The following is a 16,036-nucleotide window of genomic DNA, read 5'->3' as shown; positions in this document are numbered from 1 at the left end:
ATTTTTTGATGAACTTTTCTCAGATTGGATGAACTTTTTTCAAAATTCATGAACTTTTTTTTTCAAATCCGATGAACCTTTTTTTGATTTTGATGAACTTTTTTCAGATTGGATATACTTTCTCAAAATCCATGAACTTTTTTCCAAATCCGATAAACATTTTTTAAATTTTGATGGACTTTTTTCAGATTGGATGAACTTTCTTCAAAATCGATGAACTTTTTTTCAAATTCGATGAACTTTTTTTCCCATTGCATGAACTTTTCTTCAAGTTTGATGATTTTTTTCAAATTTGGTGAACTTTTCTTAATTGTGTTGAACTATATTCAAATTTGTTGGGCTTTTTTTCAAATTCGACGATTTTTTTTGAAATTTGACAAAACAAATTCATATTCGGTGAACTTTTTTCAAACTATTGAACTTATTTAGAAATTTCATAAAAAAATCAATTTTGTGAAGTTTCCCAAATTCATGAATTTTTGCAATGTGTATAAATCTTTTCAATTTTTTGAATTATTTTTAAATTCGTGGGTTTAGAAAGTTTATTGAATTTCTTTTCAAAGTTTACGTTTCTTTTCATATACATTATAAAGCTATAGAATACTGTATCTTAATGCTGAATTTCGAGAAGCTCAAGTAGAGGTCTTTCCTTGTATTGGTCGTCAAAGGAAGCTGTGTCCAGTGGTTGATGTGAGTTGGTGCTGTTGTAGGCGAGGGGAGTTTGAGTCCCCTTACTCACATTAACAAAAAAATCAATTTTTGTAGCGTTCGAACGAACAAAATGGGGGTTTTTGCATGACACTTTTTAATGGGCTTTACCTTGAGAACACAAAACTTTGTTTGACAAAATTATCTCGCGTTACTAGACCAGAAATTCACTTTGGTTCATAGGGAGCTATGTCTAGTGGTTGGTGCCTGTTGGTGCTGTTGTAGGCGAAGGGAGTTCGAGACCCCATACTCCCACTTACGAAAAATAATAATTTTTGTAGCGTTCAAAAGAACAAAATAGGGGTTCCTGCATTACTCGCCTTACTCACATTGACAAAAAATTCAATTTTTATAGCGTCAGAATGAACAAAATGGGGGTTTCTGCATGACACTTTTTAATGGGCTTTACCTTGAGAACACAAAACTTTGATTGACGAAATTATCTCGCGCTACTCGACCAAAAAATCACTTTGGTTCATAGGGAGTTGTGTCTAGCGGTTGGTGCCTATTGGTGCTGTTGTAGGCGAGGGGAGTTCGAGTCCCCTTACTCCAACTGACGAAAAATAATAATTTTTGTAGCGTTTGAACGAACAAAATGGGGGTTTCTGCATGACACTTTTCCATGGGTTTTACCTTGAGAAGACAAAACTTTGTTTGACGAAATTATCTCGCGCTACTGGACCAGAAATTCACTTTGGTTCATAGGGAGCTGTGTCTAGTGGTTGGTGCCTGTTGGTGCTGTTGTAGGCGAGCGGAGTTCGTGTCCCCTTACTCCCATTGATGAAAAATAATAATTTTTGTAGCATTCGAACGAACGAAATGGGTCGGTTGCATAAACAGCCCAGCTACGAGCTCTGCAGGCGCTAGTTATCCAAACCGGCACTTTAGCTCCCGGCGCTTCTGCATGACACTTTTTTAATGGGTTTTACCTTGGGAACACAAAAGTTTGTTTGACGAAATCATCTCGCACTACTGGACCAAAAAATCATTTTGGCTCATGGATATAGATGTACCTATTGTCTAAATACACATTTAAAAAATATCGCGACAAAATCCCGCGTGTACATCCGGATATTATATGTTCGTGCGCAAAGTTTCGGCAGAAAAATACATTTTTTTGTGGCTTTTGTAAAAAAGATAAATTTTATTGCTTGATTATAACTATTCATAAGACATTTTTTAATCTTTTTTACACATGCCACAAAAAAACTTCTTTCTTTACAAAATTTTGTGTGCGAACATAGACATCCGGATGTACACACAAAATTATGGTTTGAAGTGTTTTAACATTAAAAAGTTAGTTTTATATATATTTCATAATAGGTGTATTTACACCAAGGAGCCAAAACAACACTCTCCTACTTGACTTGCTTTCACAGCTTTTAGCTTGAACATGGCACTAGAGCCTCCAGCTCATCTAGAGAAAATTAGTAGTAAGAAGTGGTGCGTCCCATCACCGCCGTATATCATGAGCTGGGCGCTTCCTCTAGATTTCCTTTTTTTACTCGTTCTTGGTTTTAGATGTGATTTTTTGTTTGTTTTTTGGGCCTTTTGGTTTTCTTCCAGTTTCCCCAAGGTTTTTGAAAAAGAAATGGCGTAGAGCATCGAAAAAAGATACGTGCTTCCACGAAAAGCACATATTTACTACTCCCTCCGTCCCAAAATAACTGTCTCAACTTTATACTAGCTCTAGTATAAAATTGTACTAAGCTTAAGACACTTATTTTGGAACGAAGGGAGTATTCATGAAGGCACAAATTTGCTTATGCGAGAAGCACACAGAAAGAGAATAAATATCCTCCCATGGGAAGCACATATTTGCTTTTCGTGGAGGCATAAATTTGCTACCCGGGAAGTACAACTATCATAGTTCTGTTTCTCGGAATAAGAAAAAAATTCTTCTTCCGCGAGAAGCACATACTTAATTCTCGTGCAGCAATAGATTTTTTTTGGCTCCTTTTTTCCCTTAGGGTTTTTATTGTCCGTTGTTTGTTTGTTTTTTATCTGTCTTTTTGTGTTGTCTTTTTTATCTTGTATTTTCTTTTATTTGGTCTCATTGTTTTTTTCTTAAAAAAGAAGTCCATCAAAAGTTATTAACATTGGATATAGTTTCGAAGATCTTGACGCGAGAAATCGAACAATAAAAATGTTCGGGATTTGGCCACACAATTGCAACAAGTTACGTACATGTAATATACCACTTATCAGTGCCTAAGAAGATGGGAGTGTTCTTCGCACATGGTGCCTAAACTAGTGATTCCGGAAATAGATACAAATTCTAGCAAAACCACAGCAGCCTGAACTGCGCCAGCCGATTGTAGCGAGCGGATTCACTATAATGTGGCCATCAACTACCCGTTCACTGTACCAAATCCGAACCTTTTATAGCGAGTGTTTTTTTTATCGGCTAGATTTTAATTCGTTTTATGAAAAACCAAATATTTTAATAATTTTTAGAATACTCTTTAAATAACTTGGACATTATTTTAAAATCATTTTTTAATTCAGCATTTTTGTAAAATCTCAAACATCTTTATTTTCAAATTAAACTCATTTTTTTCTCAAATTATGAACATCTTCAAAATATATATTTAAAATTCGATATATAAATCATGCATATTTTCCAAAAAGGCAAATAAGTTTTAAAAAAGTAAATATTTGCAGAAATTTTCATTTTAATATTTTAATATATTTTTATCAATTTTTTAACTTCTTTTCAAAAGGAAAAACTTTTTTCCGAAAACTGAGATTATGTAGGGAATATTCTGGATAAAATGACATTACTAGGGAAATTGGAGAAAGTGTTATATTACTTTCTTGTTTTAATTTCTGCCATGATCTTCCTGCTTTGAATGTTGAAGCATACATGATATCTAGATATAGCGTACCCCTCCTCCTGGATAGCCATTTGTGGTTAGGATCACTGCACGATCTTGATGTAATTCCATTAAACATTACGAGCGATCAATAGACATTAGCTATCTTTGCTACAGAAAATTCAATCGTCGAGAAATGTTTACGTTGGAGGAGGTTTTAGCTATGTTTTGGGAGCACCACATCTCGTGTTGGGAAACTTCCTGGAAAGTTTTCTTTCCTATTTTGAAATTTATTTTACCTTTTTTTGCTTTCATTTTTTACAATTTGGATTCGTAGATATCTTTTGAACTTTGTGAAAATCATTCGATTTGACAAATTAATTTTGATTTATTAAGTTTTTGAATTCCTAAAGTTTGTTTGAATTTTGAGAACATTTTTTTAAATTAGTGACCATTTTACAAATTCAGGGATGGTTTAAAGAATCCTCTATTTTTTTATTCCGCTGTTGCTTTTGAATTCACTAACATGCTTTCCAATTCGCGTACAATTTTAAAAATCAGTTAGCATTTTATAATTTTACGAAAAAATGTATTCTTGAATTTTATTTGAATTTGGCTATCCTTTTTAATTATTGTGAACTCATTAGATGAACAATTTTCAAATCCACAACCTTTCCAAATTGTGAGAGCATTTTTGAATTCGTCTGCATTTTCTGAATCTGCAAAGAATTATTTTTAAAGAACTCGTGAACATTTTTAAGGGTTTACTAAGTTTTTTAATTCATAAAACATTTCCAAATTCATAAATATTTTGTGACCATTTTTTTTGTATTCATGATTTGATTTTGAATTTTTTTATGTCTATTTGACATTTAAGTAAATTATTGCAATTTATGGGCTTATTAACTATCCATTTTTTTCTTTATTCCTGATTTTTTTTGTTAATATTGAATTTAAACTAGCCAAATGTGAAAAAACGAAATTAAGTAAGAGATAGGAAAAATAGGTTTGATTTCCTCGGTATGAGCGATGCATATCTGCGCCTCGGGTGATTCCTCTCGGCTGTATTCTAGGCAGTCTTTTCGGGAATTCTTTTCGGCGCTTAAAGCCCACAGCCACCTGGTATGCAACGGGTCGTTCCATGTAGGTGGTATTTCGGTTTTGTGAACTTTCTCTTCTCCTTTTTTTTCGATTTTCCTATATTTAATATATCTGGTCTTTTTCACCAGATTATTTACTGCTTGTTTTTGGTTTTGTGTTTTGTTTTTTCCATGAAAAACTTATTAAATAAATCCAATTAGTTAACATGTCTTGATTTTTTAAAATTCGTTCTTCTTAAAAATTCAGTATTCCTTTTATATTCTTGGATTGTTTCTAACTTTTGTGAATATTTCTTAAAAACTTATGGCGATTTTACATGAACAAGTAGTGGAAGAACCATCGATCAAGCAAAGAGATCGACTAAGGGAAGTGAGAAGCCCAACTCCTATTTGGCGCTCGTAGAGCCGGTTATATGGCTTTTCATTTGCGACTTAGACCCCACTTTGATTATTCTTGGCATGGGCCGACCCATTAATTGGCAGTCGAGCCTAACTATGAGCGCTTGTTTTGGGAGACTTAGGGCATGTTCTGATCTCCTTCAGCTTATAACTCGACCAAATTCAAAAAAGATTTTGAATAGAACACTTTTGCATCAAGAAGCTAACTTCTCGAAGTTGAGCCAAAGCACACTGCAAAAACCTGGAGCTCGGTTGACCCAGCTCCACCGATTAGAAAATCAGATGTTCGACCTTATTTGCAAGGAGTTGCCACTGTCATACATAACGGTTCGCTGCCTCCTTCTCGAAATATCGGTCGTATTTACAAGGAGTTGCCAAATTCGACTGCCACATCCTTCCCAGCTGGCCTGCAATGATGCGAGAAGCTGCCGATTGAAGCATACAAATTTTGGATCGCTAGCTGAAGCTAGAAGACACGAAGAGAAGCTGGATTTGTGATGTTTTGTGAAGCTGGAGGAAATCAGACGGACCCTTAGAGGAGCTTCCAGACCGGTTTTGGGAAGCTTTTAACCGATTTCTTTATTTTCTCATTTTCTCGATAGTTTTTTCTGTGTTTTATTTATTTATCCTTCTATTTCTTTTTTTTCTCTTTTAAAATGCATGACCTGTCTGAAATTTTTAAATCTTTTTCAGCTTGATGAAGTTTTTGGTCAAAATTGAAGGATATTTTTAAACTCTTGAATATTTTTAGAATTCAACACTTTGTTCAAATTTGTGAATGTTTTTCAACTTCACCAAGTTTTAGTCAAACTAGCATACTGTTTTCAGTTTTTGCTAACTTTCTAGTTAAACTTTGTTCAAGTTTTTAATGAACCTTTTTCTATCCCGTGAACTTTTTTCCATTGTTTGCATCTTGTTTATTGAAAGGAAAATCAGGATCCACAAACTTTCTCCGAATCCTTCAAATTTAATTTTTCAAAATCCATGAATTTTTTTTGAACTTGTTAATTTTTTAGCTTTTAAAATGTCTTTGTATTGTTTTGTTTTGAAAAGTGAGCAGCCAACTGGTCAATAGTGACCTAGGGAACCAAGGTGCCTTGGACGAGCGACTACATCGCCTTAATGTTGGGCCAACCTAGAAATGTGGATGCATGGGCGCATGTTCTCCACATGCTCAAGGCACGAACTAGGAGGCCTCAACTAGATGTCTCATCCAAGCCTAGCTAGTGTGCTAATAGAGTGTGGCTCACTTACATGAGCGTAAGCTCTAGGACATCACATTCATTCTTAGAGAGCTAGTTAAACAAACAAGTTGTTGGGTTACCGTTGTCTGTATAATTCCGGTATGGGAAAGTTTCTCACTCGATGATCCTTGTTTTGAGAAGCTTCTGGGAGATTCTGTCATTGTTTTCTCTTTTTTAGTTGATTCCTCAACAATTTTAACCAACTATTTCTTACTTCTTGTTTCTTATTATTTTTGTCTATTTTTCTCTACTATTAAAGCAGGATGTGCCGTCGTGATGGTTCAACCTCCACGATGGTTCGACCTCCCAGCGAATCCCACCTCTCGATCCCTCCTCCCACTCCCGTCGCCTCACTGATTTTTTCAATACCCTCCAAAAACCAACGACAATTAAACCGGTTTGACTCTCCTCGCACCCCTCGATCGTGCGGTAAAAAAAACCAATCCATCCCGCGCGCGCGAGCACGATGTGGTTCAACCTCCTTCGATAGCTTTCCCAATTACCTCGATCTTGATCCCCTCCATTTCGTGATGCACCCACGATCTCCACTGTCTTCTGCCCACGAATTTCCATCGAGGAGCAAGAAATCGGAATCGAGGCGGAAGGGATTGGCGGAGGGATGCGCGGGCGCGGGCGCAGATCTCGCGGCCCGACGGCTCACCTTGTCCTGCGTGCAGGCTTTGGTGGCGGCGTCCTCCACGGCGGCGGCCTCAGTGGCCTCGTCGTGCTCGCCGTCCTCGGGAAAGGCGAGCGGGGTGTCCCGTGCTGAGCGCAGGCAGCCGTCAGCTCTCGGGAATCCAATGGCAATGACCCAGTCAGCCTTCGCTCGCTGCCCCCCATCCCCTCTGCGGCGCTCAACTCTCCCTCCTCCCCGGCCTCCTCCCTCCTCCTGGCATCCCCCGAGGAGCACCGCGCTGCTCCATGCGCACCATCCGCACCATCCTCTGCAACCACCAGCACACCACCCTCCCTCCATCATCACTCCGCCCGCCGACGCCAGCCAGCCATGGTCTCGCTCGCCGGCTCCCAGATCCTCTCGCCCAAGCAGAGGTCGTGCGCGCCCCGCCGCCCGGGCCGCTCCATGCGCACCATCCGCTCCGCGCTGCTGCACCCGGACTCCCCATGGCCGTTTGTGCTGGCGTGCGTGCAGGCGTTGGGGCCCGATGCCGCGCCCGACACGCGGCGCGCGGCGGCGGCCAGGATAAGGCTGCTGGCCAAGCACCGCTCGGACTTCCGCGAGCTTGTCGACGTCTCCGGCGCGATCCCCGTGCTGGTGCCGCTACTGCGGAGCATCGACCCGGTGGCGCAGGAGAACGCGATGATGGCGCTGCTCAACCTCTCGCTGGAGGAGCCCAACCGTTCGGCCATCACGGCGGCGGGCGCCATCAAGCCGCTCGTCTACGCGCTGCGGACCGGGACGGCCTCCGCCAAGCAGAATGCTGCCTGCGCGCTGCTCAGCTTGTTGGGCATCGAGGAGAACCGCGCCACCATCGGCGCCTGTGGCGCCATCATGCCGCTCGTCGCGCTGCTCTCTGTGGTCTCCACACGGGGAAAGAAGGACGCGCTCACCACGCTCTACCGTCTCTGCTCGGCGCGCCGGAACAAAGAACGTGATGTCAGCGCGGGAGCCGTCGTGCCGCTCGTGCACCTCATCGGCGAGCGCGACACCGGGACGTCGGAGAAGGCAATGGTGGTTCTTGCCAGCCTCGCGAGCATAGCCGATGGCCGTGATGCTGTGGTGGAAGCCGGTGGGATACCCGCACTGGTTGAGACCATCGAGGACGGCCCGGCGAGGGAGAAGGAGTTTGCCGTGGTGGCTCTGCTGCAGTTGTGCTCCGAGTGCTCCAGCAACCGTGCGCTTCTCGTTTGAGAAGGGGCCACGGGGTGTTTGCACTCCTTTTCTCTGAATTTTGCCCCACACAGTAGCAGTAGCACGGTCACGGACATGATCAGCAATGCTATCTGAATTTTCCCCTTCTGAATTTATCTCCTGTCTATACTTGCATTTTTGTCCTCTGTCTGTTTACGTCATCTAGGTGCGACTGTGATGTGTATCTTTACGCTTTCAATATTGGCACATTTGGGGATTGTCCTTGTGACTTACTTCCTGCAATGCCCTTTCCACCATGTGCTAAGGCTGGACGCTGCAATCCGTAAGGAAGAGAAGGATGCGGCTTCTGCAACTGAGATGTGTAATGTAGATGGCATAGGCGGTGTGGTCATTGATGGCAAAGCGGAAGGAAAGAGAAAAAGGAAGAGGAAACGACGTGGTGATGGTGAAATCGAGGAGGAAAATGACATGTCGAATGCGGAAAGCTAGAGAGCATGGGCTATCGTGAGATGCAGGCTCTGGCCAGGGCACGTGGGCTCAATGCTAATGGGGGCAAGAAGGATGTTCTACATAGGTTGCTCTCCAGCCCTGCTACTTCTGTTGTGGATTGTGGTATTCAGGACAAGAAGGAAGTAGCAGAAGGTTTATTTGTCTATTAATTTCCTTATATTGATTATTGAGTGGTAGGATCTGAACTTTACATGAGTATTAACTATTCACTGTGTATTGGTGCAGATGATGATGGGAAGGTTGAGGAGTTGAAAAAGGAAAATATAGTCACATATGTGATGCTGGATGCGGCACAGTTACAGTGCATGAGCTACTGGGAGCTGCAAGATTTGGCCAAGGCACGAGGACTCGCGTCGAATGGGATCAAGAAGGATGTTATTGAGGGGTTGCTATTAACCCCTGCTAATTCTGCAGCAGTTGCTGATGGTGGTTTCCAGGACAAAAAGAAACTTGCAGAAGGTTTGTTGATCTATTAATTTCTTGTATTGGTCATCGGAGGGTGAGGCTTGAACTTTACTCGTGCAACAGTTTTTTGGCATGGTCGTTTGTGTATTTTGTTGGTGCAGGTGGTGTTGGGGAGGTTGAAGAGGAGGTGAAAAAGGAGAAGATTGTCAAAGTTACGAAGAAAGGTGTTGCAGTGCTGGATGAGCACATCCCTGATGATATAAAATTGACCTATCATGGATGTGTGCACTTCAATTGAAACCATGGTTCACTGAACACCTACTTCCTGTGCAGTATGCATGATGGGTGAGTTCAGAGCAAAAGATGATCTCTCCATGAATGTCAAACTTAAACAATTCCTCTAACCAAATTTAATATTCTCATTCATATGGTATCTAATGCATTACATATGTTCTGGTTGTCACTTTGGCTATAAATATTCATAGATGTGATAGACTATGGCGTCACCCAAATATACCAGCTTAGCAGGCCTAATATACCATGTGTTAAGAGAATAGACCGACAAAAAAATTGAATGGCATCCTTCATGTATCGTCTTAGTATTCATTATGCACAGTAGCTACAAAGCATTCATATTAGTATTCAGTATGTACAGTAGCTACCTTGAACAATTATCTGTTTTTTCTACTATTTTTTTCACACCTTCGTTATACATATTTTATTGTAGGGTGATGAGATTTATGATGCCACCTTGAACCAGACTAATGTTGGAGACAACAATAATAAGTTTTATATCACTCAAGCTTTAGGTTCGTCGTGCAACTACAAGTCACTGTTGCTTACTAGCACCAGCACGAGGAATCTATGAATGATGGGTAACATACAATAGAAAATTAATTAGTGTTTGTTAACTCTAGAATCTGATGCTGGTGGAAGCTTCATGGTTCTCAATAGATGGGGGAGAGTAGGGGCACGAGGTTAACAAAAGCTACATCCCTGTTCAACGGGAGACGAAGCAATATATGAGTTCGAAGGAAAGTTTGAGGACAAAACTAAGAACAGTTGGTCCAACCGCAAAAATTTCGAGTGTTATGCAAAGAAATACACAAGGCTTGAAATGGACTATGGTGAAGTCGACAAGGAAACAGTGAGATTTGGCTTTTAATACTTCTGATGATCATGTTTGCATAGACCAAGGTTGCAGAGCCTTCGAGCTCGATTCCGCCAGGCCCCCATAATTTAACCTCTCCCTCGATCGTTTCCTTGCATTTTTTTAAGATTTGCATTAGGCGTGTATGCATGTAAAGCTAGAGGAGATCTACACAGTATGAAAATATGCCTATAAATCATATGTGATGATGTGCGGATGAATGAAAGAGTGGAGAAGCTAGAGAGATGGACGGACAAGGAGAAGCTGAAAGAACAAAGTAAGGTGGAGCACACATAGCTCTTCTGCAAGTTGAATTCTAATCTGAGTTGCTGAACATAAAACGGAAAAGAAAATTCTCAAGGCTGTCATGAACGCCAAGCCTCTTTGAGGTTCATGTTGTAAGGTCATTTGAATTTTAATGTATGGTAATTCCGTGTATTCTGAAAATAATTCGGCACTTTTATTTTTTTATGAGTCATCTCTCTAATATTTGGCACCAACACACTCCAAGCAGGAATGTGATTGATGCTACCGCCCCACTCCTCCGGTGGTCTCGGCGCCACAATCTCCTGCATATTACCATGAGTCATCGTTGTATCATGCGATGTGTCCTCCAGCTGTCATGAAAGCAATTTTATGCAACACACAGATCAGGAGAAACAAATGCACCGCCTAGGTGGAACATTTGTGGTATTAGATCTTAGATTAAATAAGTACCTTAGTTTGCATTCATTGACTGACCATGCTTCTGACCAGCAGTGAGAACCACTTGATCTCCAAGCTCAATGTCATCGATGGCTACTCCGGCAATCGATATATGTGGTTGGTATTTATCTTAATGCATTAGTATTGTGGTAAATTTTTCAATCTGTTCATCCTTTTTAGTTCAAAAAAATGATTTGTTGTTGTGTTTAAGGTAGGAGGAATTAAGCTTTGCTTATGAAGTTGGATGAATTTGAAGGTTGGTTTTTAGGCTCACCATTTTGTGCATAACATAATTTTAGCAAGTCAAGAGCCGAGCGAGGCGACATTCAGTTATTATAGTTTAAGTGTTTAAGGCATTTGATTCCATCTTTTGATAAAAAGACACTATCTAGCTAGCACCTTTGCACCAGGACCATAACTTGGAGGTTTGGGAGAGATGGTCAAATGGTCAGGTTTCGGTTTTCTAAAACAAAATTAGATGCATGTAGGGTGACTATCATGTTGAGATAGCACTACTTTTTGATAATTGATTATCTTTCACTTAATTGGCTCTCTTTTACATAGTGTACCATGTTGCAGAAAACATAATAATAATATTGTTTCTACGATGTTGATTAAGGTCAGTATCGTTTCTTGAGGCTGAAGCTCTCTTGCGGGCATGTCATTATTTTCGTTGAGCCTTACCACTATATTTATTTGACGTATATGTTTCTATAAGAGTACTTAGTCTTTGTGCTACATGTTGGACGGAATTAAATTTCTTATGTGCTACAACATGGAATGACTAATTAATAGTTTTACTAGGCTTTCTTGGCAACCACTCTTTCTAGGTGTGTTGAACATTTATTACTCTCGGTTCTTTACATTGTTCGATCTTGAACTATCTTTGTCGGGTGTGTCTAAGCCAAAGTGAAATTATATTTTTTTAAGAGACATTTCTTTAATATGAGCAACCGCGCTTGCTTCTTATGTCCTTGTTGAATTGTGTGCCCATGATTTTTTATCAAGATAGGCCTATTAATTAAAAACTAAAATGCGAACCCGATTCATGTACAAATATTACTTTCCGGACAAATCATTTGCTCTTAAAAATATGGTGTATCGTTATGATCTTCACTTACTTTTTCTTAATTTATCGCAAAATATTACAGCTAGGGGACAAGTACTCACGCTCGCAGCTTCACTACCAAATGCAAGTTTGTTGGAAAGACAAAGAAATGCCAAATTAAGTTGAGAGTTGAAGCACACAACACACAAAGGGATTATTGGAGGGTTGCATGGAGGTCATGGGAGGAACAAAGTGTGAGTAACAAGCCAACATTTTGGCAGTGTGTCTGGAGGTACCATGCTTCATGAGTGTTTGATGCACTAAATGGGATGTGTGGGAGGTAGCTTCGTAGTTTATGTCTAAGTTCTTTTAGCCAAGCAATGTATAATTCATGATATGCGAGGATATTTTTTGAGTAACTCTATGCAAGAATGTCATGTGTGCTGGGTTTTTTCATGTGTATTTTTACTTTGGCTATCTGTTGTATGCATGAGACAACCTTTTTGTAATATGCCTTTTTCTCTCACATGAAGAAAAAACTTGCACCTGTTTTACTTACTAGCACAATAAATAATCATGGTGAATGTTGTTGTAGTACCACTTAATTTGTTTCCGGTGCAGTTCACTAATTCTTTTGAGTATTTCACTTATTTTAAAAACGGTGTGTCATGTTTTTGCCTGTAATTTTCTATCAATGTTTCCTGAATTTTGATCAAGCTGTATTATGTGATTATTATGTGCTTTCTATGGACAGTGGACATGTTGGAAGGTAGCATTTTTATGGAATGCATCTTATCTTTATTTGTAATATGTGGTTTACAACCATGTCATTTTTAAATCATACATACAATGGGCTATCGTGTCTCGCGGTCCGTTTCATTCATTTGCTATGTAGTGCACAAAAAGTAACCAACAATGCTAGGGCAAGTAGATGAAGATAAGACTACTAATAAAATACTCAAAGAATGTTCAACTGACCAATGACAAAACAGGAGACAAAAGAATTATTTCATTCAATAAAAAATGGGTACAAGTATACAATTTTGAATAGAAGGTTTAAACAAACCAGCGAGACTGAAGATCGATGGAAAGTGGGGTGAGGATTAATGTCTTCTTTCTAGGAGAGGATAGTTCTAGATCGATGGAAAGTGAGGTGAGGAGGAATGTATTCTTTCTAGGAGAGGATAATTCTAGATCGATGGAAAATACGGTAAGAATAATGTTTTCTTTTAGGAGAGGATAATTCTGAAGACACAATTATTGTCGAGAAGAGTGGACATGAGATAGAATCATGATAGCTTGTTCGACAAATATTGTTCACTTAAAAAAATGTTTCATACCTATATTTTTATCACGTGGCAACGCACGGGCATTCGACTAGTTTTGTTTTAAATTTTCCTTTTCTAAAACTATATAGCTTGTTCATTAAATGGTTCCAAAAATTACTTTTTTCTTTATATTTTTTGAAACGTTCATATTTACTAAAAACCTTTCATAAAGGTTTTACATTTTTGTATCTTTATGCTAATAAAGTTTATAGAAAAACTTGCGGGTAAAAATGGATTGGAAAGCACATCGAACCGAGAAAATCAAATCGAAACGGAAAAACTGTGAACGAAGTACATCTCTTGGACAACGACACATCACACACGCCTAACGAACTGGGCCAGCAGGCCACACAAGAACTTGAGCAAGTGATTCCTGTATACAAATACCGAGCAATCATACTTAAGCAAGCATATAAAAAACTGGAGACACATGATTTGTAGTATTTATCAGATGAATATCATTGCACTAGACTCTACACATGCAAAAATAATTTTCCCAAGCTTAGAACTTTGCAAGAAGTAATCTCAAGAATATTATGACATGAAAAAAGAAAGCGAAATTTATTAAAGGAGAGTATGAAAAGTGGTTACATTCCCAAGCTCAAATGTAAGCAAGGTTAATATAAACTTTTTACCGTTGAGGTGCAAATAATCCCTCCCTCAAATTAGAAATGGACCTATGCTTCATCATATTTTTTATATGATCCGGTAGAACTGAGCACTTGTAGTTGAAAATTTTGTCAAATCCAAACGACTGAATGGCTTGTGAACTATTTCATATGGTTGACTATATACGGTAGAAGTCACCAAACTAGGTACACACCTTTGTAAAAATAAACACACAAGATAATAAGAAATTTATTTTCACAAATTTATTTTTAATTTATTAAGTTTTTGCATTCGTACATATTGTTTGAATTTTGGGAACTTTTTTACAATAGTGAACATTTTCTAAATTCAGCGATGATTTTTAGAATCTTTGATTTCTATTTCACATTTTTGATTTGTTAACGTGCTTTATAATTCGTGTACACTTTCAAAACAAAATTAGTATGTTATAATTCACAACAAATCTGAAATCGAGAGTTTTATTTGATATTTGGTATCATTTTTATTTGTTGTAAATTCATTTTATGGACAATTTTCAGATCCGCAACTTCTCCCCAATCTGAGAACATTTTTGAATTTGCTAATATTTTTTTGATATTCAAAGAAAATTGAAATACTTTAAACAATTTAACTCCTTAACATTTTTTTAATTTTATAAACATTTTTCATTCTTGAACTCTTCCGAATTCCTAAATATTTTGTAACTGAGGAGTTTTTGTATCCACGAACATTTTTTGAATGTGTCATGTGTTTTTAAAATTCATGTACATTATTACAAATTCATGATGTTATTAAAAATAAAACCTTTTTGTCTTCCTTATTTTTGTAAAACTAAAACTAAACTAGACAAATGTAAAAAAATGAAATTAAATAAGACGTAGGAAAAATAGGCTTGCTTTGCTTGCTATGAGCGACAAATAGAAGCGCCTGTTCGCATGGACAGTGGGGTAGGGGTAATTCCCCGGGAGCTCCTAAGTGGCGCCACTTGCAGAAACCGGCGAATACAGTGCCCCATTCGCGAGCTGGCCTATTTAACTTTTTTTTTGTTAAACTCCAATAAAAAATTGAAAAAGGTGCAACCACCGGTTTCAAGCTTGAGACTCCTCGACTCATAGCATATGGTTGTAACAACTAGGGCACCCTGATCTAATGTGTCAACATACTTCCTTTTCTCCCTTTATTATTACCATTAGTTCGCGGAAGTTTTTTTTTTCTTAAATGCGTGATTTTTAAAAAATCGATGAACTATATCAAATTCGATGAACTTTCTTTCAAATTTGATAATATCTATGAACTTTGTTTTCAAAAGTGAGCACTCTACTGGTCAACCATGACCAAGCGAACCAAGGCGCGTCCTGGGTGAGCGTTCATGTTGCCATGATGTTGGGCCAACCTTGAAATGTGGGAGTTTGGGCGTATGTTCTCCTTGTCGACGCTTAAGCAACGAAGTAGGAGGTTTCCACATGATGTCCCACTCGAGCCTAATTAGTAAGGTAGCAATGTGCTAGTGGTCCTAGGATATCCTATTTTTTCATGGAAAATTCTAATTAGAAGTGTGCGCACCTGTGCATTCTTGTGCAGCGGCACGCTACGATCTGTGCGCTTCATCATGTGAATACTGGATAGCTAAGAGTTTTTTAACAGCCGGTCGACGAACATGCTACCGAAATGTAAAAGGTAAACTAGAAAAAGTAACGTGATGTACAACGATTTACTTTAGATTTTTTTATGCCGTACAGGCTATACACTACATAGCCCTCGTCATAAATCCTAGCTACTGTGTTTGACAATTTATATTTATTTGTTATGGTCTCTATTAGAGGGGGTTATTTTCCAAATATGTGATTATTTTGAAAGGGATGAACAGTAGTAGTTTGTAATCCAGGTTTTAACCTACTAGCTACCAAGCACACGATTTGATTTGAAAAAAACCAATCACACAAATTAAGTTAGTGTTAACATTCCACAAACAAATACGTGGGACATAGCAACTATTTATGTTTATAAGTTGGCAACTGAGTATAATATATAATTTGGAAATTAAGTTTTAGGGAAAAATATCTATAACATAATACGACTAACTAAACATGGTTAAATATGTGGCAACTGAGTATAATATAATTTGGTTATTAAGCATGGTTAAGATGCCAACTAAACATGCTTAAATATCTGACAACTAAGTA

The 16,036-nt window shown here is 38.7% G+C and overlaps 2 pseudogenes; both read left to right on the top strand.

Annotated features, from left to right (window-relative positions):
- Positions 1-7,273: 7,273 nt before the first annotated feature.
- LOC123408386 lies at positions 7,274-8,233 on the top strand (annotated as a pseudogene).
- An 81-nt stretch (positions 8,234-8,314) lies between these two features.
- LOC123408385 lies at positions 8,315-10,178 on the top strand (annotated as a pseudogene).
- The last annotated feature ends 5,858 nt before the right edge of the window (positions 10,179-16,036 follow it).

Source organism: Hordeum vulgare, chromosome 7H, assembly GCF_904849725.1.
Source record: "Hordeum vulgare subsp. vulgare chromosome 7H, MorexV3_pseudomolecules_assembly, whole genome shotgun sequence".
NCBI classification, from domain to species: domain Eukaryota; kingdom Viridiplantae; phylum Streptophyta; class Magnoliopsida; order Poales; family Poaceae; genus Hordeum; species Hordeum vulgare.
The sequence above is the reverse complement of the archived record's forward strand: the minus strand, read 5'-3'. Positions and strand labels throughout refer to the sequence as shown.